This window comes from Monodon monoceros, unplaced genomic scaffold (assembly GCF_005190385.1).
Source record: "Monodon monoceros isolate NGI ecotype Baffin Bay Population unplaced genomic scaffold, NGI_Narwhal_1 Super_Scaffold_6, whole genome shotgun sequence".
Taxonomy (NCBI): domain Eukaryota; kingdom Metazoa; phylum Chordata; class Mammalia; order Artiodactyla; family Monodontidae; genus Monodon; species Monodon monoceros.
Genome location: NW_021703783.1, coordinates 53,493,407 through 53,515,150, shown reverse-complemented (window position 1 = coordinate 53,515,150; position 21,744 = coordinate 53,493,407). Strand labels below are relative to the sequence as shown.

The 21,744-nt window shown below is 37.6% G+C and overlaps 1 protein-coding gene across 1 annotated transcript in view; it reads right to left on the bottom strand.

The window, feature by feature from the left end:
* The window catches only part of CPSF6 (cleavage and polyadenylation specific factor 6), a 76,806-nt gene that overhangs the window by 10,745 nt on the left and 44,317 nt on the right, over positions 1–21,744 (bottom strand). The window lies entirely within an intron of this gene.

The following is a 21,744-nucleotide window of genomic DNA, read 5'->3' as shown; positions in this document are numbered from 1 at the left end:
GCAGTGTCTTTGATAGTTAATTCTAATTAAAAATTACAGACGGGTGTATGGAGAGAAAAAAAAAGAAAAAAACAAAGGAAAGGGAGAATAGACAAATCTCCCATGCCAAAGTATTCCAAAAAATTTATGTAGATACTCTGCCCTCAAGAAAGTGGAGTGTAACTAACCACCCCTTAAATGTGGGCTGTGCATAGTGACTTTCTTCCCAAGAATATAGCATGGAAAGGAGCAAAAAGAGTAATTTTACTGCAGAGAAACCTGACAAATGCTACTTCAGCCAGTGGATCAAGGTTAATATCAACAGTAATAAGTTATGTTGATAGTATGTATCCTAGATACCATGTGATGAAAATGGTATCTGTGGTCTCCCTCCCCAAAACACATAATCCTTGCCTAGTCATGAGAAAAACATCAGACAAATCCCAGTTAAGCATCATTCTACAAAATACCCCATCAGTGCCCCTCAAAACTGTCAAGGTCATCAAAAACAAGCAAAGTCTGAGAAACTATTAGAGCTAGAAGGAGCCAAAAGGACCTAGCAACTAAATGTAATGTGGTACTCTAGATAGGATCCTAGAACAGAAAAAGGACATTTGGTAAAAACTAAGGAAATCTGAATAAAGTATGAACTTTATTTACTAATAACTTTTAGATATTGGTTCATTAATTGTAACAAATGTACTACGCTGAGGTAAGATGTTAAAAATAGGGGAAAGTGGGTTTGGGGAATACAGAAACTATATGTACTATCTTAGCAATTTTTATGTAAATCTCAAACTATTCTAAAGTTAAAAGATTATTTTTAAAAAAAGGTATAAGAGAGAACATAGTATGTTCTGGAAATTCCTTTTGAAGTGGGGAGTGGAAGTAAAGAGTTTGGCTAGGTAGGCAAAAGACCTTTTATGCTATTCAAAGGAGATTCAATTTGTAAATTGTATAGGCTGGGTGAGGAATTCCTAGATCTGTGGTTGGGCTTCAGGGGTGTTGCAAAACCTCTGAAGTTGTATAAGATTTTATTGTGTGTATGTGTATATGTATGTTTTTCTCAGAAGAATGTCAAAAGCTTTATTATTTACTTATTCTTAAAGGGGAAAACACCTAAATGTGTTAATAATCATTGCTGAAGGTAATGTTGAAACTGAAATATTCTGAGCAAGAGATATGAAACAATTATATTTTGTTTGTTTGCTTGCTTGTTTGTTTTGGCAGTGCCACGTGGCATGCGGGATCTTAGTTCCCTGACCAGGATTCGAACCCATGCCTCCTGCATTGGGAACATGGAGTCTTAACCACTGGACCAGGGAAGTCCAAAATAATTATACTTTGTGTGCAAAAGAGATCCCTTCTTGGTAGTACAGACTAAAGTGATAATGTGTGTGTGTTTGGAGGAGGAAGGCAGGAGTTAAAAGCCAAGATAGTAATAAAGACCATGATCTTCAAACTCTTTTGACTGTGGTCTACTTTGCAGGGGAAAGAAACGATCCCATAAGATACCTTACCCTACTGTTGCCGCTTTCCTGAGAAACAAGTACTGAGTCTTTAGGATGAAGTATCATTTTTTTTAAACCAAAGTTTGATGGGATTATATATACATCTACTTTATCATTAGGGTTGTGAATGATTAATATTTGAATCAAAATGAATATATGTCTTTAAGGGTAGCTATAAACCTAAAGCACTATGATATAAATCTACATTTATGGGAAATTATAGTTAAAAAGCAGGAACTGAAAACCATGACAATGATAAGGCATCCTTTCTGAAAATTAGGGTAATTCCAACTATTGATGTACAATAACATTGCATTCTGCCAGACTTCTTTATAGGGTATAGTTTAATCGGTAAATCCTATTCGTGTGCTAATTTTAGCTTATTAATACAAAATTTCAGTAATTCTTAGTAACTCATGTAAGTGGTTATTCACAATTAATCCTTTGTTGTATATACAAATGAAAATATATGGAGTCATGCATCATTAGCCCATAAAAATGGGGGGAAAAAGTTTTAATTTTTTTTTTTTTCAATTCATGATCTCTTAGGAGGACCGTGGACTGCAAATAATTCTTTGAGAAATTGCTGTTACAATCTACAAGAGAAATAATGAAAGATCAAGATAGGAGCAGTCAGGAGGTACAGAGAACAGCAGACAGATAAGACAGATATTCAAAGGATCAGAACCAGGGGAATTTTTGGATTGCTTGGATGGGGAGATGCAAGGTAGAGGGGGAAAGCTACCTCGATTTTTTGGTTTCTGGCAGGCCAATTATGGGGAATACAGGACAGTGAATAAACTTAGAGGAGGACAGGGTGGGTAGGAGATAAGTCCAATTTTTAATATGTTGTGTTTGAAATCCCAAGTCGATGTGTCTGGTAGGCAGCTGGGTCCTGTGATCTTTCAGCTTTAGAAAAAAGGGTCTGAGCTGGAGCTGTAAATTTTTTTTTTTTTTTTTTCTTGCTGTACGCGGGCCTTTCACTGTTGTAGCCTCTCCCGTTGCGGGACACAGGCTCCGGACGCGCAGGCTCAGCGGCCATGGCTCACGGGCCCAGCTGCTCCGTGGCATGTGGAATCTTCCCAGACCGGGGCACGAACCCGCGTCCCCTGCATTGGCAGGCAGACTCTCAACCACTGCGCCACCAGGGAAGCCCATGTAAATTTTTTTTAAAAAAATAAATTTATTTTATTTTTGGCTGCGTTGGGTCTTCATTGCTGCGTATGGGCTTTCTCTAGTGGTGGCGAAAGGGGGCTACTCTTCATTGCGGAGCACGGACTCGAGACGAGCGGGCTTCAGTAGTTGTGGCGTGCAGGCTTCTGTAGCTGTGGCACGCGGGCTTAGTTCCTCCGCGGCAAGTGGGATCTTCCCGGACCAGGGCTCGAACTCATGTGCCCTGCATTGGCAGGAGGATTCTTAACCACTGAGCCACCAGGGAAGCCCTGGAGCTGTAAATTCTTAACTTAGAAAAGTGAAGCATTCATATCATAGTGTGACTTTAACATTTACAACAATAAATAGGAGTTCCAATTTTTAAAAAGAATTCCATTATATATCTATAAATAAATATAGGGAGGGGGGAAGTCAGCAATTAAGAATTCCTGAGATACAGCAAGAGTAACTAACTACTTTTTATGATTAGAAATTCTTGGTGGGGGAATTCCCTGGCGGACCAGTGGTTAGGACTCTGCACTTCCACTGCCGGGGGGCCAGGTTTGATCCCTGGTCGGGGAACTACGATCCTGCAAGACGCATGGTGCAGCCAAAAAAAAAAAGAAATTCTTGGTGAATGAAGTTTCCATTGCCTCATTTCTTGAAATTATGTTCCACTCATCTTTGTTTCTCCTTACCAATTTCTCTCCTCTTTAAATCATGGAATTCAGGTGTCCATTTATTTGTTGCTGTTGTTGTTGCTGCTGTTTTTCCTTCTTTTTCAAAAAAAATTTATTATTTTAAATTTTATATTGGAGCATGGTTGATTTATAATGTGTTAGTTTCAGGCGTACAGCAAATTGATTCAGTTATACATATATCTATTTTTTTTCCATTTAGGTTATTACAGAATATTGAGTTTCCTGTGCTATATAGTAGGTCCTTGTTGTGTACATGTTAATCCCAACCTCCTAATATATTCCTCCCCCCCCCTACCTTTTCCCTTTGGTAAACATAAGTTTGTTTCCTGTGTCTGTTAGTTTCTGTTTCCTAGATAAGTTCATTTGTATCATTTTTTAGATTCCACATGTAAGTGAATCATATATTTGTGTTTCTCTGACTTACTTGGTTTAGTATGATAATCTCTAGGTCCATCCATGTTGCTGCAAATGGCATTATTTCATTCTTTTTAATGGCTAATATTCCATTGTGTGTGTGTGATATATATTTATCACATGTTCTTTATCCATTCATCTGTCAATGGACATTTAGGTTCTTTCCATGTCTTGACTATTTTAAATAGTGCTGCTATTTACATAGGGGTGCATGTATCTTTTTGAATTTTGTCTTGGTATATCCCCAGGAGTGGGGTTGCTGGATCATATGGCAACTCTATTTTTAGTTTTTTGAGGAACCTCCAACCTGTTTTCCATAGTGGCTGCACCAATTTACATTCCCACCAAGAGTGCAGGAGGGTTCCCTTTTCTCCACGCCCTCTCCAGCATTTATTATTTGTAGAATTTTTAATGATGGCCATTCTGACTGGTGTGAGGTGGTATTTCACTGTAGTTCTGACTTGCATTTCTCTAATAGTTAGTGGTGATGAGCATCTTTTCATGTGCCCATCGGCCATCTGTATGTCTTCTTTGGAGAAATGTCTGTTTAGGTCTTCTGTCCATTTTTCGACTGGGTTGTTTGTTTTTTTGTTACTGAATTGTAACTAAGCCGTTTGTATATTTTGGAAATTAAGCCCTTGTTGGTTCCATCATTTGCAAATATTTTCTCCCAGTCCGTAGGTTGTCATTTCGTTTTGTTTATGGTTTCCTTTGCTGTGCTAAAGCTTATAAGTTTGATTAGGTCCCATTTGTTTATTTTTGCTTTTATTTCTATTGCCTTGGGAGACTGACCTAAGAAAACATTGGTATGATTTATGTCTGAAAATGTTTTGCCTATGTTAGTTTGAATAATTTCAATGGGCTCTGGGCTATAGGAGTGGTCTCTAGTTGTTTGGTCCCTGGACCTGGGGTGATTTAGGGCAGGAGAAGTATTGGCTCAATGTGTGAGAGTTAGATAAAAGAGGTAGTCAGAAGTATGGGCTCTCAACTGGTCGGTTTGCATATGAAATGTATGTTCAGGCAAATTATTTACTATCTCTAGGAATTAGCTAGTCCTGGGAGGGGCAGTCTCTCCCCAGCCAACAAGGTCCCCAAGATGCTAACTGTCATAAAATACAAAGAATAAAAACATGATTAATATGATAAAACAGAATAATACATATTATTTTTGGCATATTAATACAGGCTTTATGAGTGTTTCTTTCGTAGTCCCTCTTGTCTTTGTCAACCCCATTCTCACCTCAGCAGCTTCTGAAAGATGATTCAGTTTTTTTTTCTCTCTGGGTGATCCAGGCCTTGCCTTCTCTCTATCATAGCCACATTTTAATGCAGCCTGCCTGGATAAGGCTGGGAGCTCCACTAAGAGGAAGACCTTCTAGACTGCTGGAGGTCAGGGGTGGGCAAGACTAGGGAATAAGAGTACTTTGGAAGGAGCTTTCTTCATTGGAAGACCGACATCCATATTCTGGGGCTGGAAGAGAGGGAGTCCCAGTGTAAAACCCAATGAGAGGTCAATCATGGGTCACCAAGCAATCAGCATCCTGCAACAGAGAATAAAATCTATTCTCCCTGACAGGGCTTCCCACATGCTTCAGCAACAACTGTCTCCAGGCTGGTGAAAGGTACAGTATATTGGCCTCTCCCTGAGAAGGGCTGAGGCTTAGCAATAGTAGTAACAGCTATGATGAACAGGTCATTTTCTTGAGTTGTCTGGGCTGTCCAGTTTCAGGATGAAGTGAGAGTAAATAGGATAGATACTCTGGACTGAGTAAGTATCCTTGGATTCTTTGAACTTCAGAGGAAGAGGTGTTTAAAGAAGATAGAACACACTTTTCTGTTAATGTGGCCAAGTGGGATCTTAATTGGGAAAACACCTCTGAATGGTGAAGTAGGACACTAAGGCAGGGCACCTTGCAGGATATATAATTATGCAACTCAGGTACTAGATAAATACCCTTTCTTTCCAACCATCCTACCATGAAGAGGTTATCCATGGCTGAATTAGCACCATCAGAATCTACATTTCCTGTAAGTGATACAAACTTGGCTTCAGGTGCCTCATACATATTTGCCCAAGTAACTGCTCTCTCTTCAAAAAAAAAAAAAAAAAAAAGATTAAAAAGCTGCACTCATCTCTACGATCCTAACCAGGATCATCCTCATGAAGTCATACTCTATGAAGTATATGCTCATACTCATTATTCATACTCTATGAAGCTCAATTTCTTCCTCTATAAAATGAGAGTACTAATGTTTACTCTGTAGCTTAGTTGAAATCATACCATGAAGATTATGGCAAATTTTAAACAATCAAGAAACGACAGCTCCTCTTCTTCCCCTCTCAGTTCTTTCTCTCTAAACAATAAAAACAACTTATTATTTTAATACAACACATGCCATAGAATTTACATATAATACTCTTCTGACTGTCTGAATAAACCACAAATCCAGAGAGACAAGAATAAAATGAGATTTCATCATAGCTGATACAATATAAGAGCATAGTTGAATAAGAATAAGAATAAGAATGAGAGAAAACAGAAAATATATTACCTTCACGGCATCTATTTATTAGTTAATTTTAGAAATTTCTGAGGAAAAATAAACAATAAAAAGATACCACCTGGAAAGACAGCTATTAAAAACTGATCATAGTAATCAAGAAAGTATGATGTGGAAGGAAAGACAGACACATAGGTCAATGGAACAGAATAGAAAGCCCAGAAACAGACTTATACAAATAGGCCCAGTTAATTTTTGACAAAAGAGCAAAAGCAACTTAATGGAGGAGGGATAGTCTTTTCAATAAATGGTTCTGGAATAATTGAATATCCATTGGCAAAAAGAAAAAAAAGAACCTTGACCTAAACCTCATATTTTATGCAAAATTATGCTCAAAACAAATTTTGAACTTAAATGTAAAATTATAAAACTTACACAAAAGAACATAGGAGAAAATCTTGAGACCTAGAACAAGGTAAAGAATTCTTAGACTTGACACCAAAAGCATAATTCATAAGAGGAAAAATAGATAAATTGGACCTCATCAAAAACTTTTGCTCTGCAAAAGACCCTATTCAAAGGCTGAAAAGACAAATTAGAGATCAGGGGAAAATTTTGCAAATCACTTATCAGACAAAATCCCTTTATCTAGAATACATAAAGGACCTTCAAATTTCAACATTAAAAAAATAATAATCTAATTAGAAAACTGGGCATTGACACAGAAAAGACATTCACAGACATTTCTCCAAAAAGGATACACAGGTGGCAAATAAACAAATGAAAATATTTTTAATACTATTATCCATTAGAGAAATGCAAATTAAAACTACAATAAGATATCATTATACACATGAGAATGAAAAAATTAAAAATAGCAAGAGCACCAAAAGCTGGCAAGGATGCAGAGAAACTGGATCACTCATACATTGCTCGTGGTAATGTAAAATATTACAGCCCCTCTAGAAAATAGCCTGGCAATCCCTGTCAAAATTAAAAATGGACTTATTATACAAACCAGCAACCCACTCTTGGGTATGTATTCCAGAGAAATGTCTTCTTTCCACATAAGAACTTGAATATGAATGTTCAAAGCAACTTTATTCTTAATAGCCAAAAACTGTAAACTATCCAAATTCCCTTGCATGGGTGAATGGGTGAACATGCTGTTGTGTCCACACCATGGAATACTACTCAGTGATAAAAAAAAAAAAAAAAAAGGAACAAACTATTGATACACACAACATCTTGGAGGAACCTCAAGGAAATTATACTAAATGAAAAAAGCCAATGTCGAAAGGATACATACTGGAAGATTCCACTTATTTAACATTCATGAAATAACATAATAAAAGAGATGGAGAAGAGAATAGCAGTTACCATGGGTTAGGGATGGGAGGAAGGAGATGGGTATGGCTATAAAGTAGTGAAAGAAAGGAGTCTTGTGGTAATGGGTACAGCTGAATATCTTGATTGTGGCAATAATTATCTAAGGCTCCACATGTGATAAAACAGCATAAGGCCACATATACTCACAAACACATACATGTATAACTGGTGAAATTTAAATAAGCTCTCAAGATTTTATCAATGTCAGTTTTCTGACTTGGATGCTGTTCTATAGTTGTGCAAAATGTTAACATTGGAGGAGGCTGGAGGGAGAGTGCACAGGATTCTTCTGTACATGTCTTTGCAAACTTCTATGAATTTATAATTATTTCAAAATAAAGAATTTTTTAAAGCTGCTATGAACATTTGAAAAATATAATTTATGATAAATAATTTTGTGAGATACACCGAAAAGACTTTCATATTTGTTCAACTTTACTGAATCTAAAACTTCCTCTTTTTTTTTGGCGGTACACGGGCCTTTCACTGTTGTGGCCTCTCCCGTTGTGGAGCACAGGCTCTGGACGCACAGGCTCAGCGGCCATGGCTCACGGGCCTAGCCGCTCCGCGGCATGTGGGATCTTCCCGGACCGGGGCACGAACCTGTGTCCCCTACATCGGCAGGCGGACTCTCAACCACTGCACCACCAGGGAAGCCCTGTTTTTATTTTTGTTTTATTTATTTTATTTTTATTTTGTTTTATGACTGTAAAAAGAACATAGACGTTGCAAAATTATATACAATATAGAATTGTTTTTAAAAAGAAAGTGAATTCCCTGCCTACAAATCAAAATAGATCCTAATAAAGAGACCAAGGGCTTCCCTGGTGGTGCAGTGGTTGAGAGAACGCCTGCCGATGCAGGGGACATGGGTTCGTGCCCCGGTCCGGGAAGATCCCATATGCCGTGGAGCGGCTAGGCCCGTAGGCCATGGCTGCTGAGCCTGCGCCTCTGGAGCCTGTGTCCCGCAACGGGAGAGGCCACAACAGTGAGAGTCCCGCGTACTGCAAAAAGAAAAAAAAAAAAAGGCGACCAAGAGGAATAGTTTTATTTTTTGGTGGTCTAAATCTGAAGCTTATTTGGATAACTTAAGATAAAGATGGTAAAAACTAGAGCAACTACCAAACAAAACCCTTAAAAATAGTGAAAAATCATTAAACACATTAAAATGCTATATTAGAAAAATTCGTTGAATGCAAAAAAATGCAGTAAAGGGGGGCTTCCCTGGTGGCGCAGTGGTTGAGAGTCCGCCTGCCAGTGCAGGGGACATGGGTTCGTGCCCCGGTCCGGGAAGATCCCACATGCCGCGGAGCGGCTGGGCCTGTTGAGCCATGGCTGCTGAGCCTGCGCATCCGAAGCCTGTGCCCTGCAACGGGAGAGGCCACAACAGTGAGAGGCCCGCGTACCGCAGGAAAAAAAAAAAAATGCAGTAAAGGACAAATAGTGGGACAAAAAATACATGAGACATAAAAAACAAAAAGTAAAATGGCAGATGTAAATCCAACAATATCAATAATAACATTAAATGTGAATGGATAAGAGAATCAATACCAATTCTTCACAAACTCTACCAAAAAATAGAAGAGGAAGAAACAGTACCTGACCCATTTTATGAGGCAAATATTACCCTGATACCAAAACTAGAGAAAGACATCACAAGAACAGAAAACTACAGACCAATATTTCTTATGAATATGGATATAAAAATCCTCGACAAAGTACTAGCAAACTGAATGCAGCAACACATAAAAGGAATTATACACCATGACCTAATGGATTTTATCCCAGGAATACTAGTTGGTTTAACATCTGAAAATCAGTGTAACACATCACATCAACAGGAAAAAAAAAACAAAAATCACATGATCATCTCAATACACAGAAAAAAAGCATTGAAAAAATCCCACACTCTTTCATGATGAAACTACTCAACAAACTAGGAATAGAAGGGAACATATTCAATCTGATAAAGGACATCTATAAAAAACCCACAGGGCTTCCCTGGTGGCGCAGTGGTTGAGAGTCCGCCTGCCGATGCAGGGGACATGGGTTTGTGCCCCGGTCCGGGAGGATCCCACATGCCGCGGAATGGCTGGGCCCGTGAGCCATAGCCGCTGAGCCTGCGCGTTCGGAGCCTGTGCTCCGCAACGGGAGAGGCCACAGCAGTGAGAGGCCCGCGTACTGAAAAGAAAAACACAAAAAACCCCCCACAGATAACATTATACTTAATGATGAAAGACTGGATACTTTCCCCCTAAGATCAGGAGCAAAACAAAGAAGATCACTCTCACCACTTCTATTCAACACTATACTGAAGGCCCTAGCCAGGCCAATTACTTATGAGAAAGAAATAAAAGGCATCCAGATTAGAAAGGAAGAAGTAAAACTACCTCTATTCACAGATGACATGATCTTGTCTATATTGGGTTGGCCAAAAAGTTTGTTCGGGTTTTCCTATTATAGCTTACTGAAAAACCTGAACAAACTTTTTGGCCAACCCAATCGAATATCCTAAGGAATCCTTTTTTTTTAAAAAAACCCATTAGAACTAATAAACAAGTTCAACAAGGTTGCAGGATACAAGATCAATATACAAAATCAACTTCATTTCTATACACTGTCAATGAACAATCCAAAGATGAAATAAAGGTAAGAATTCCTTTTACAAAAGCATAAAAAAGAATAAGATACTTAGGAATAACTTTAGCAAAAAATAAAAGTGCAAAACGTATACACTGAAAACAAACCATTGTTGAAAGAAGTTAAAGAAGATCTAAATAACTGGTAAAATACCACACTTTCGTGGACCAGAAGACTTACCATTGTTAGGACAGCAATATTCTCCAAACTGTACAATAGTCAGGACATGGAAGCAACCTAAGTGTCCATCGACAGATGAATGTATAAAGATGTGGCACATATATACAATGGGATATTACTCAGCCATAAAAAGAGATGAAATTGAGTGGTCTGTAGTGAGGTGGATGGACCTAGAGTCTGTCATACAGAGTGAAGTAAGTCAGAAAGAGAAAAACAAATACCATATGCTAACACATATATATGGAACCTAAAAATAAAAAGAAGGTTCTGAAGAGCCTAGGGGCAGGACAGGAATAAAAACACAGACGTAGAGAATGGACTTAGGGACACAGGGCAGGGGAAGGGTAAAGGGTAAACTGGGACGAAGTGAGAGGGCGGCATGGACTTATATATACTACCAGATGTAAAATAGATAGCTAGTGGGAAGCAGCTGCATAGCACAGGGAGATCAGCTAGGTGCTTTGTGACCACCTAGAGGGGTGGGATAGGGAGAGTGGGAGGGAGACGCAAGAGGGAGGAGATATGGAGATATATGTATATGTATAGCTGATTCACTTTGTTATAAAGCAGAAACTAACACACCATTGTAAAGCAATTATACTCCAACAAAGATGTTAAAAAAAACAAAAAAACAAAACAGTGGTACCTTCCTCCCCCCCCAAAAAAAATCTCCAAACTGATCTACCTATCAGAGTTCCAGTAACTTCTTTGTAGAAACTGACAAGCTGATTCTAAAATTCGTATGGAATTCAAGGAACCCAGAATAGACAAAACAATCTTGAAAAATAAGAACCAAGTAGGAGGACTCACTCTCCCCAGTTTCAGAACTTACTACAAAACAATGGTAATCAAGACAGTGTGGTACTGGTTAGGAGGGCTAGATTCAAAAAGACAGATAATAACCAGCATTGGTTAGGATGTGAAGAAACTGGAACCCTCATACACTCCTGGCAGGAATGTAAAATGGGTCAATCATTTTGGAAAATAGTCTAGCAGTTTCTTAAAAGGTTAAACACAGAGTTACCTTATGACCCAGAAATTCAACTTCTACGTTTCATTTCAAAAGAAATGAAAACACACGTTCACGTAAAACTTGTAAACAAATGTTCATAGCAGCATTATTCATAACAGCCAAAAATGGAAACAACTCAAATGCCTATCAACTGATAAACAGATAAATAAAACGTGGTACATATATTTAACAGAATGCATATAATGGAATATTATTTGGCCATAAAAAGAAATGAAGTACTGATATATGCTACAACGTGATGAATTTTGATAACATTATGCTAAGTGAAAAATGACACTCATAGAAGACCACACATTATATGCTTCTATTTGTATGTTGTACAGAGTTGTCCAGAGAGGCAATCCTATAGAGACAGAAAGTAGATTAGTGACTGCCTAGTGCTAGGAGCATTGGGAAGAAATGAGAAGTGACTATTAATGGGTGATGAAAATAATTTTATCTCAATAGAGCTGTTATTTTTTTTTTAAGGAGCCAAAGAACAAAGACTTGTTACATATGGAGAAACAAAGGGTGACATCAGAATTCTTGTCAGAAATAATACAGTGAAGTCATTGGAGTAACATCTTTAAAGTACTGAAAAGCAAAAACTGTCAACCTAGTATTCTATACACAGAAAAGTATCTTTCAAAAATGAATTTGAAGCATCACACTTCTAAATAATACTTGGGTCAAAGAAGAAGTCTCAAGAGAAATGAAAAAATTGTTTAAACTAAATGAAAATAAAAATACAGCTTATCAAAGTGTATGGGATGCAGTGAAAACAGTGCTTACAGAGGAATTTATAGCATTAAATACGTATATTGGTAGAGAAGAAGATGTAATATAAAACACCCTAAGCTTCTACCTTAGGAAACTAGAAAAAGAAGAACAATTCAAGCCTAAAGCAGAGGAAAATAATACAAATTAGAGCAGAAATCAATGAAATTGAAAACAGGAAAATAGAGAAAATCAACAAAGCCAAAATCTAGTTCTTTGAGAAAATGATTAAATTGATAAACCTCTACTAGGCTAACCAAATAAGAGAGAGAAGACACAAATTACTAAATTCTGATACATGTGCTGATTAGTACAAGTACTGATACAGGACAAACTTTGAAAAATTATGCTAAGTGAAAGAAGCCAGTCACAAAGGACCACATATTATGTGATTCCATTCATATAAAATGCCCAGACCAGGAAAATAGAGACAGAAGGTAGATTAGTGGTTGCCTTATGCTGGGGTTAAGGGTCAGGTGGGTGATAGCTCAAGGGTACCTGGTTTCTTTTTGAGGTGATGAAAATGTTCTGAAATCAACGTTGGTGATGATATACATTTCTGTGAATATATTAAAAACCACTGAATTGTACACTTTAAATGGGTGAATTGTATGGTATGGAACTATATCTCAATAAAGGTGTCTAAGAGAAAAAGCAGGGTACAGAACATTGTATATAACAGGCTAACTGTGTCAGAAAAGAGGGAGGGAGGTTACCAAATATTTCAGCACAAAATGCTTATCTATGCATAATATTTCAGGCAGGACATAGGAGACAGAATATATTTATTGTCTCCAAGGAAGAGAACTGGTGGCTGAAGGACATGTTTGGAGGAAAATTCACCCTACATTATCTTTTTGTACTTTTTGAATTTATACCTTGTGCTATATTATTAGGCAGATTTACCATGAAGCTAATGAAGGTTAAGCTTTGGGGCCCCCACTTGCATGGGCTCTTCATAAGGCCCCAAGAGGGGCCCTAATAACATATTTACGTGGTCATATGTGTTTGTAAAAATTCCAAAATTGAGATGTGTTAACTTCAACAGCTAACCTTGCTGTTTCTTTCAACTCCAAATTCCCCTCCTTACTTCTCCTTTTGTGTGATGTGTGGGGAAGGGAAAAGACGGAATCTGGCTGTAAACATTTTGGGGAAGTGGTTAAGGGAAAGTAGACTAAAGAGACACTTTTAGTTTGGGTTATGTGGATGGCAGTCACTTTCACATACAGCAAAATTATTGCTAGTTGACCTGGTATAGAAATGACTTCCAGAAATACTATCTTATTATCCACTATGCCAACTCATCTGGCATTGCAATAAGAAGGTGGAGGGATGGACCTTGAATTTAGACATAGGTAGGTAGAATGATGGGTCCCCAAAGATGTCCCATGTCTTAATTCCCAGAACACGTAAATATGTTATGATACATGGTAAGGGAGAATTAAGGTTGCACAGGGAATTAAAGTTGCTAATAAGATGATCTTAAAATAAGGAGATTATTGTGGATGATCTGGATGGGCCTAAAGGGTACTTAGATATGGAAGAGGGAGGCAAAAGAGTCAGTGTCAGAGTGATGCAACGTCAGAAAGACTCAACTGGCCATTACTGCCTTTGAAGATAAAAAGGGACCATGAGCCAAGGAATAAGGTGGAGCCTGTGGAAGCTGGAAAAGGAAAAACAACCACCACAAACCAAAAGCAAACTCTCCCCTGGAACTTCCAGAAGAGATGCAGCCCTATTGACACCTTGATTTTAGCTAAGTGAGACCCATCTTGGACTTCTGACCTCTAGAACTGGAGATAATAGAAGTGTGTTGTTCTAGGCCGGGGTGAGTAAATTTGTGGTAACTTGTTACAGCAGCAACAGGAAACTAATATACCATGTAACTTACTTTAATGAAACATGAGAGTGACATTTAATTGCCAGTGTGAGACACCACCACACTCCCTTTGACTTGCCACCATTGTAAATTTTTGTAGATGATAAAGATGGAGTGTTCATTCAACTTGAGTTCCTGAATGAGGATGAGTGATCCAGCATGGACATGTAATATGAATAAGGAAAAAATTCTGTTTTTAAGCCACTGAGATTTCAGGATTTTTTTGTTGTTGTTGTTACTGTGGCATAACCTAACCTATCCTAACTGACTGGCCCTCGAAGGAAGGAATCATACGACCAAGTGGTTATTTTCACTATATAAAAGGGGGATAAGGGTGGTTGTTTCAGCTTCTGGTAAATACTGCATCCTCATTAAAAGGAACAGTTGTATAATAAATGAGGCAATTAAAAATGTTGTACTAGTGAAGTATTTCACAATTAAAGTGGGAGAGAAAGCCACTCAAAATCCTTAAGGCTTATGCAAACATGATTGATGCATTTCACTTTATTATGAAAATTTTAGTATTATGAAAATTTTCATAATACTTCCTTCCTTAGAATTTCATAGTGTATATTATGTGACTACCTTTTTATATGACAGCGATTTTGTAATATATCCTATGGGAAATGGAAAGAGAATTCAGTCTTTGTTCTAGAGTGGCTGATCAAAATTTAGTTTTTGCTATTATATTTTTAAAAGTTCTGGCATCACAAAGTAAAGATATTTTCAAGTAAATGTTTAGGGTGGCGATCAAATTTGACACAACTGCTATGAAGTTTTTTTTCCATAAATGAGCTGTCAGATTTCAGGGCATTTCAAACTTTTCTTGTGCAATGACTAATTTTAAATACTCAATAACCAGTTTTTCACCAATATCCTTGTCATAGTGACATGAATTTTGTGTTATCTTTGTAGATGTCACTATTTTGTGTCAAATCAGCAAGAAATTTAAAAATTTCCTATTGTGTTCTTATAATTCACTCCTCTTCTTTAATTGTATTATCAGACAGTCCATAAGTCTACTACTTTTATTAAAATTTTCCCTTATGAATTACTGCTTTTGGATGATCTGAAAATATGTTAAAATTTGCTACTCAAGGGCTTCCCTGGTGGCGCAGTGGTTGAGAGTCCACCTGCCGATGCAGGGGACAAGGGTTCGTGCCCCAGTCCGGGAAGATCCCACATGCCGCGGAGCGGCTGGGCCCGTGAGCCACGGCCGCTGGGCCTGCGCGTCCGGAGCCTGTGCTCCGCAACGGGAGAGGCCACAATAGTGAGAGGCCCGCGCACCGCAAAAAAAAAAAAAAAAAAAAAAAATTTGCTACTCAATGTCAGGATAATTTTTATTCGTTTATATGCTCATTTAAAAACTAATTTTTGTTTCATACTCTATTAGTTTTTATCTGAATTTCTCCTTGGTTCCTTTTAAGATAAAACCCAACTTTACTGAGGTATAAGTAACATAAAATAAACTGCACATTTTAAAAGTATACAATTTGATAAGTTTTTATATATGCATGTACCCGTGAGGCCATCACCACAGTCAAGAGAATGATCATATTCTTCACCTCCAAAAGATTCCTCTTGTTCCTTCATCAAATATGTGCTTTACAAAGATTTTCTCCCAGTCTTTTCATTATCTTAGCAGTGTCTTTTTAAAAGCACAAGTTTTATAAATTATGTTGAAGTTCAATTATTTGTTCTTTTCTTGATTGTGCTTTTGGTGTTGTATCTAAGAAATCTTTGCCTAACATACAGGTCACAAGATTTTCTCTTATTTTTCTTCTAGAAGTTCTATAGGTTTTTCATTTAGGTCTACAATCCACCTCGAGTTATTTTCTGTATGTAGTGTGAGGTACGGATTCAAGTTCATTTTTTTGCATATGGATGTCTACTTGTCCAAGCACCACTTGTTAAAAGGCTATCCTTTCTCCACTACATTGCCTTTGTGCCTTTAAAACATTTTTTATATTTACAGAAAAGTTGCAAAGGTCGTACAGATAATTCCATCACTGAGTTTCCCCAATGTTAATTTCTTAGATTTGACAAATGAACTAGAGTTACGTTAAGATGTTGACATTAGTAAATTACTATTAACTAAATTCTAGGCTTTATTTAGATCCCTCTAGTTTTTCCACTAATGTCCTTTTTCTGTGCCATGGCCCAACACAGGATACCACATTACATTTGTTTTCATGTCTTATGTTTTCTTCTTCTTTCACATAAATCAAATAAAAATGCACTAGACCAAAGTCTTAAACGCAGACAAGAAAGAACATTAAGTGTTATTCTGAAGTGCTAATAGTTGTGGATCTTAAAATTTTAAAGCAAAAGAGAGAATTTCTTTTCAGAGGTCAGAATGAACAGTGTCATTCTTAAATAACAAATATTTCATAGGAATCATCAAAATAATTGCTGCTTTTAATCCATGAGCATTTGGGAAAATACTAAAATGAGAAAAGTTCATTTAACATTTATCCAAAACACTTTATTAAAAATTAATTGGCCGCTGAGCCTGCGCGTCCGGACCCCGTGCTTCGCAACGGGAGAGGCCACAACAGTGAGAGGCCCGCGTAACGCAAAAAAAAAAAAAAAAAAGTTAATTTAAAAATGGGAAAATATGTATAAAATTAGCTGGTAAATAAATCAAACAGCAAGTAGTAGTCCATTATTGGAGATTTTATTTCAGATATGACAACCCTGACCAATTATTGATTTTTGTGTAATATGGTTATTATAGAAAACCTTATGAATGATTTTTAACTTTCTTGTCAACTATAAACTAGCTATGACTTTATTCAAGAAAGTGAAGCAAGTTTTGGATGATTTGAACTGGTTTGTGAATGACATTTCTGGTCAGCTGTATGATAACAAAGCTGTAATGAAAGATGTGAACAAAGCATTCTTTTAAAACATGAACAAGTACACAATATGTGCTCTGTCTAGTTTCTTTAAATTCATTGGAGAAAACGTCGCTTCCTCACTATCAGGCTGTGTTGACTTGGATTCAACATTTTGCAACTATTATTTGTGTTCTTTTCAGGTTCATTTGGCAGATGAAGTATTTTTAAACATACATGCCAACTTAGAAGATCTGTCCATAATAAAGCTGTTCAAACTTTGCAATATGGGTTCAAAAACATACTAAGGACTCTAAAACAAATTTTCAAAGATTTGGAGAGAAAACTCACAATAAAGAAGGTGAAACATGTTTTTTCCTAAAAGTTGATAAAGCTCAAATAAACCATTAAAATTTTTAAACAATCATAAGATTATAGGAAAGTTGAGATAATATTATAAAGAACTGTTTTCCCTGAATCATTTGAGAATAAATTGCTGAACTGATACCCATTATGTTAGGTGTATTCTTACAACCAAGAACATTCTCCTACGTAACCACAATCAAAATCAGAGAATTGACACTTATACTTTACTACCAACTCAGACCCTATTCAAGTGTTGATAATCATCCCAATAATGTGTTTTAGGGCAAAAGAATCCAGTTTACCATCACACATTGATTTTGTCATGTCTCTATGGTCCTTTTAGGCTAGAATAGTTCCTTACATTCTTTTCTTGACTTTTATGACCTTGACAATTTTGAAATCATAGTAATTTACTTTGTATAAATGTCCCTCAATTTTGGTTTGTCTGATTTTTCCTCATGACGAGATTCAGATTGTGTATCTTTGGCAGGAATATTGCAGATACTAGGCTGTGTTCTTTTCAATGCATCCTATTAGATAGCACATGGTTTCCATTTGTCCCATTACAGATGATAATCACTTTGATCACTTCAATTAAGGTGTGTCTACAAGGTACCTCCACTGTAAAATTAATGTTTTCCCCTTTATAATTAGTAAGTACTTTGTGTGGAGATATTTGAAACTGTGCAAATTTCCCATTGCTTGTCAATTCACCCATAACTTCAATTTATTTGTTTATATCTGTATAAGCTCACACTTATTTTTATAATATGGTAAAATCTTTTATCACTTTTTTGCAATTTAAAAAATGGTGGTAAAATACGTAACATAAAATTTAACCTCTTAACCTTTTTTTTTTTTTTTTTTTTTTGCGGTACGCGGGCCTCTCACTGTTGCGGAGCACAGGCTCCGGACGCGCAGGCTCAGCCGCTCTGCGGCATGTGGGATCTTCCCAGACCGGGGCACGAACCCGTGTCCCCTGCATCGGCAGGCAGACTCTCAACCACTGCGCCACCAGGGAAGCCCTTAACCTCTTTTCTTTTCTTTTTTTTTTTTTGCGGTACGTGGGCCTCTCACTCTTGTGGCCTCTCCCGCTGCGGAGCACAGGCTCCGGAGGCTTAGGCTCAGTGGCCATGGCTCATGGGCCCAGCTGCTCCACGGCATGTGGAATATTCCCGGACCGGGGCACGAACCCGTGTCCCCTGCACTGGCAGGCGGACTCTCAACCACTGCGCCACCAGGGAAGCCCCTAACCTCTTAACCATTTTTAAGTGTATAGTTCAGTAGAGTTAACTGTATTCACAACATTCATTGTTGTGTAATAAGTCTCTAGAACTTCTTCATGAAAAAGTAAAACTCTATATCCACCAAAAAACAACTCTCCATTTTTCTCTCCCCCAAGCCCCTGGCAGCCACCATTCAAATTTGTTTCCATGATTTTAATAGGAAATTTGGAATCATAATTTTGACTGGGGACTAAACTAGATGTTTCATGATAGTGGAATAATACAGTATTTGTCCTTTTGCGACTGGCTTATTTAACGCAGCATAATGTCCTTAAGGTTCATCCATGTTGTAGCATGTGACAGGATTTCCTTCTTTTTTTAAGACTGAATAATATTCCATTGTATGAATGAAACACACTTCATTCATCTGTTGATGGACATTTGGGCTGCTTCCACTCTTGGATATTGTGAATAATGCCGCAATGAACATGGGTGTGTGAATATTTCCTCAAAATCCTGCCTTTCAATATTTTTGGATATATACCTAGAAGAGGGGTTGCCAGATCACATGGTAGTTCTATTTTCAGTTTTTTAAGGAATTTTCATGCTGATTTCCACAGTGGGTGGGTGCACCATTTTACATTCCTACCGAAGGTACACAAGGATTCCAATTTCTCCACATCCTCACCAACACTTATTTTTTGTTTTGGGGTTTTTTTTTGATAGTGACCATCTTAGTGGGTATGAGGTGGTATCTCATTGTTGGCTTAATTTGAATTTCTCTAGTGATTACTGATGTTGAGCATCTTTTCATATGCTTGTTGGCCATTCTTTGAAGAAATGTCTATTCATGTCCTTTGCCCATTCTTTAATTGGGTTGTTTTGTTGTTGAGCTGTTAAGAGTTCTTTGTATATCCTAAATATTAAGCCTTATCAGAAATATGATTTACAATTTTCTCCCATTCCATAGTTACCTTTTCACTCTGTTGTTTATTTTCTTTAACATGTAGAAGTTTTTAGGTTTGATGTGATCCCACTAATCTGTTTGCTTTTGTTGCCTGTGCTTTTGGTGTCATATTCAAGAAATCATTGCCCAATCCAATGTCATCAAGTTTTTCTCCTATGTTTTCATCTAGGAGTTTTATAGTTTTAGGAGGAGACGAGGATTGAATACAGTTTTCAGAGGGAACATGGCCCTACCTACATCTAAATTTCCAAATTCTAGGCCTCAGAACTGTGAGTCAATACATTTATGGTTTTTGTGGTGCATTGTTACAGCAGCACTAGGAAACAAATACAGAGGGTGTCTCCCCTGCCCCCTTGTTGCTCTGGCTGGTTTCTAGAAGGTAGAAGAACTTTGGATCTAAACTGTCATCAAGTTCACTGCCCACTATTATTCTCTACTTTTACAAAAGAATTCTGTTACTAGAATTGCTTACATGATTTCCCAAAAAAGGACTGGGTCCTAATTCCATATGCTAACTCACAAATTATCCTGGATAAATAAATATATATATATAATGAGTATATTCGTACATGGAGGCAAATGAACTTCTCCATAGTATAAGTGTGACTGCAATATGTAAAGCTATTGAGTTATTGTGAGTTTGTGTCCTTGTCAAGTACTTGCATTGTTAGAAAAAATGGGAAGCTCCATTGTTAGGACTATGGAGGCCTTAATGAGGTCACTGTTCCAGACTTTTATATACTCTCACTTTTCCCTGACCAGTTAGTAGCTTACTGGAGGGTGGGTATTTTGTAAAAATGTGTGCTCCGTGGGAGCTTCAACTTTATATAAGGCAACAAGTGGAAGATGGCCTTTCAAATGTGACTTGGCCATTCTTGAATATTCATCATGACACTCGGTTTGTGTGAGACCCCAGACATCCACTGATTAATAATAACATCTCCTTCCAGCTACTTTCCCATTTCTTTGTTCTTTACAATACTTTTAAAAACTATCTCCTTTCTCTCCTCTCATTCCCTCCTGAATTCACTCCTTTTATCCTCACCACTCCATTAAAATCATTCCACCCAAAGTCACCAATGAATTCCAGATACCAAACCAAAAGGTCAATTCAGTCTTCATCTTATCGAAACCCTCAGCACGTGACACACCTCACTCCCTCTTTTGTGAAACTTGTCTTCTGAGACCCCCCTCATTTTCTCTCCCTCTCTCCCTCCCTCCTTTCTTCCTTCCTTCCTTTCTTTCTCCCACCCTCCTTCCCTGTCCCCCCCCCTTCTTTCTCTCCTCTCTCTCTTCCCCTCTTCCTTGGTTCTCTTACAGGCTGCCGCCTCTGTCTTTTTGGTTGCATCATTCTATTTTCCCTATTTCTAGGCATAGGAGTCCTCTATGGTTCAGGCTGCTGACATTTTTTTCTTTATCTATCATTCTCTCAGTGACCTCATCTGGTCCCACTGCTTTAAATAGTATTTAGACACTGATACCTTGCACAGTCATATCTTTAGCCATGAAATTGTCCCTGAATTCCAGATATGTACATCCAAATGACTACTTGGTATCTCCACTTGGTAGTCTAATCGTTCTCTCAAACTCAACATACCCAACATGAAACTTTTTATTCCTGCTCCCACCAGAAAATGTTTCTACCCCACCCTCCAGTCTTCTTTATCTCATTTTTTTATTTCTTAGGTCAAAAACTATAGAGATAGCCTTGATTTCTTTCTCTCACATTCACCTTTTGTCCGTCAACAAATGTAGCTGGCTTTACCTTTAAAATATACTCAGTCTCACTGCTTCTCCACTGCTATTACCTTAATCAAAACCACTTTAGGGACTTCCCTGGTGGTCCAGTGGTTAAGACTTTGCCTTCCATTGCAGGGGGTGCAGGTCTGATCCCTGGTCGGGGAGCTAAGATTCCCACATGCCTTGCAGCCAAAAAACCAAAACATAAAACAGAAGCAATATTGTAACAAATTCAATAAAGACTTTAAAAAAATGGTCCACATCAAAAAAAAGAAAAATCTTAAAAAAAAACCACACACTTTTATTTCAAACCTACACTAATGCAAAATCATTCCAGTTGGTCTACCTGCTACCACAACTGCTCCCTAACAGCCTCTTCTTCAGATAGCAACCTGTGATAAAACTTAGGATTATATCACTCCTCTACTCATATCTTCCCAAGTTTCCTGTCACACCATGAGTAAAAGCTAAA